This window comes from Emys orbicularis, chromosome 7 (genome assembly GCF_028017835.1).
Source record: "Emys orbicularis isolate rEmyOrb1 chromosome 7, rEmyOrb1.hap1, whole genome shotgun sequence".
NCBI classification, from domain to species: domain Eukaryota; kingdom Metazoa; phylum Chordata; order Testudines; family Emydidae; genus Emys; species Emys orbicularis.
This window is the reverse complement of record NC_088689.1, coordinates 44,729,143-44,732,461: the sequence shown is the minus strand read 5'-3', so window position 1 is coordinate 44,732,461 and position 3,319 is coordinate 44,729,143.

Here is a 3,319-nt window from a genome sequence, read left to right as displayed (position 1 = left end):
GAAAGGCAGCAGGAGCACAGACCGCTGCTACAGCCCCTGTGTAACCAACAGCCCTCCTCCCCAAGTTCCATTGCCTCTTCACCCAGACGCCCAAGAACGCGACGGGGGGGCCTCTGGCCACCCAGCCACTCCACCCCAGAGGATTGCCCAAGCAACAGAAGGCTGGCCTTCAATAAGTTTTAAAGTTTTAAAGTGCAGTGTGTCCTTGTCCTTATCTCCTCTCCCACCCCACCCAGCACTTCCCTCCTCCTCCACCCCTCCCGGGCTACGTTGGCAGTTATCCCCCATTTGTGTGATGAATTAATAAAGAATGCATGAATGTGAAGGAACAATGACTTTATTGCCTCTGCAAGCGGTGATCGAAGGGGAGAGGGGAGGGTGGTTAGCTTAAAGGGAAGTAGAGTGAACCGGGGGGGGGGGGGGGGAGGGTTCATCAAGGAGAAACAAACAGAACTTTCACACCGTAGCCTGGCCAGTCATGAAACTGGTTTTCAAAGCTTCTCTGATGTGCACCGCGCCCTGCTGTGCTCTTCTAACTGCCCTGGTGTCTGGCTGCACGTAATCAGCAGCCAGGCGATTTGCCTCAACCTCCCACCCCGCCATAAATGTCTCCCCCTTATTTTCACAGATATTGTGGAGCGCACAGCAAGCAGTAATAACAACGGGAATATTGGTTTCGCTGAGGTCTATCCGAGTCAGTAAACTGTGCCAGCGCACTTTTAAACGTCCAAATGCACATTCTACCACCATTCTGCACTTGCTCAGCTTATAGTTGAACAGGTCCTGACTACTGTCCAGGCTGCCTGTGTATGGCTTCATGAGCCATGGCATTAAGGGGTAGGCTGGGTCCCCAAGGATAACTATAGGCATTTCAACATCCCCAACGGTTATTTTCTGGTCCGGGAAGAAAGTCCCTTCCTGCAGCTTTTGAAACAGACCAGAGTTCCTGAAGACGCGAGCATCATGTACCTTTCCCGGCCATCCCACGTTGATATTAGTGAAACATCCCTTGTGATCCACCAGTGCTTGCAGCAGCATTGAAAAGTACCCCTTGCGGTTTATGTACTCGCTGGCTTGGTGCTCCGGTGCCAAGATAGGGATATGGGTTCCGTCTGTCGCCCTACCACAGTTAGGGAATCCCATTGCAGCAAAGCCATCCACTAAGACCTGCACGTTTCCCAGAGTCACTACCCTTGATACCAGCAGCTCTTTGATTGCGTTGGCTACTTGTATAACAGCAGCCCCCACAGTAGATTTACCCACTCCAAATTGATTCCCGACTGATCGGGTAGCTGTCTGGCGTTGCAAGCTTCCACAGGGCTATTGCCACTCGCTTCTCAACTGTGAGGGCTGCTCTCATCTTGGTATTCTGGTGCTTCAGGGCAGGGGAAAGCAACTCACAAAGTTCCATGAAAGTGCCCTTACTCATGCGAAAGTTTTGCAGCCATTGGGAATCGTCCCACACCTGCAACACTATGCGGTCCCACCAGTCTGCTTGTTTCCCTGGCCCAGAATCGGCATTCCATGGCATGAACCTGCCCCATTAACACCATGATTTGCACATTGCTGGGGCCCGTACTTTGTGAGAGGTCTATGTCCATGTCTATTTCCTCATCACTCTTGTCGCCGCGTTGCCGTCGCCGCTTCGCCTGGTTTTGCCTTGGCAGGTTCTGGTCCTGCATATACTCCAGGATAATGCGCGTGGAGTTTAAAGTGCTCATAATTGCCGCGGTGATCTGAGCGGGCTCCATGATCCCAGTGCTATGGCGTCTGGGCTGAAAAAAGGCGCGAAACCATTGTCTGATGTTGCTTTCACGGCAGGGAGGGAGGGAGGGTGGGGCCTGACGACATGTACCCAGAATCACCCGCGACACTGTTTTTGCCCCATCAGGCATTGGGATCTCAACCCAGAATTCCAATGGGCGGCAGAGACTGCAGGAACTGTGGGAAGCTACCACAGTGCAACGCTCCGGAAGTCGACGCTAGCCTCAGTACTGTGGATGCAGTCCGCCGACTTAATGCACTTAGAGCATTTTATGTGGGGACACACACAATCGACCTTTCTTCATGGGTCCTTGGTGCCAGAAATGTGCAACTTGATCTTAAACTACTATCATAGGAATTAGAGAGGGGAAACTCCTACTGGATCATCCAGTCCACTCTGTGTCAGTGGGGTCATCCCTACAGTACATTTTCTAGAGTTGTGACCAGACCAGTGTTAAATATTTCTGATTATTTCACAGTTTTATAGATCTCAATGCCATTAAATTTTTCCTGATATTTATTCTGAATTGCACACGTCTTTCTCTGATGGGTCATCTTTGATAAGTTTAAGGGGAAAGGTGTTTTTTAATTAAGGATTTGACTAAAGAGAGAGAAGAAATTGTAAATGAAGGGGGCATCTTGAAAAGAGGAATCGAGATGAGTATTGGTGAAGGATAAAAAGGGGCATTTTGGAGGGGCTTAAGCAAAAGCAGGAAGCAGAAAACAATGAAGGAGTAGAAGGAAGTGAAAGCTGAGATGTAGGTGGGGCATGGTATTGAACATGAGGACATATATCTTGAACTTACTGTGGAAAGTGAGAGGAAGCCAATGTCAGATTGACCAGTGGGAATCAAGAGCGTGAGTACCAACCTCAGGGCAGACTGTTAAGAGCTAGTGCACAAACCCCAAATTAGCTGTGAGTTCCATACTTAGATATCACCAACCAGTTATCAAGTATAAACTCATCAGGCAGTATAACAGTCACAGACAACTCTCTTGTGTACTCCAAACTTTCTTGTCACCTAGGCAAGCTTGCCTTTGTGATAGACGGTCCCTTATATCACAAATCAGCAATATTTAGGTTACTTCCACTCCCAAAGGACCAGTCACTTACCCCAGGTCATTTGCACCTTACATCTCACACCAAAGACAACGCTTGTAGCCAATCCGATAATAAACTATACACACATTTATTATATAGGAAAAGGAAATTAAAGAGTTATTTACAAGGTTAAAGCAGGTAAACATATATACAGACAAATGAGTTCCAATCTTAAATTTCAAAAAATAATAGACACTTTTGTAATAAGCAAGCTCTATTTGTCCTTTAGGGCTAACTCAGGCTTAGCAGCTGGGGATTCTTTGCTTATGTCTAGAAACCTTGCCACCAGAGTCCAAGGAGCAATGAGATACAGTTCCTCCTTGTTAGGGGTTTTTATTCCTGTTCCCCCTTCTGCTTCGAGCTGCAAATTTAGCTGATGTGAGGAATTCACTTGCAAGATTCTTCTTCATGGGTGGAAGGAGAGTGAACAACAAAGTCTTTTGTCCTCTTCAA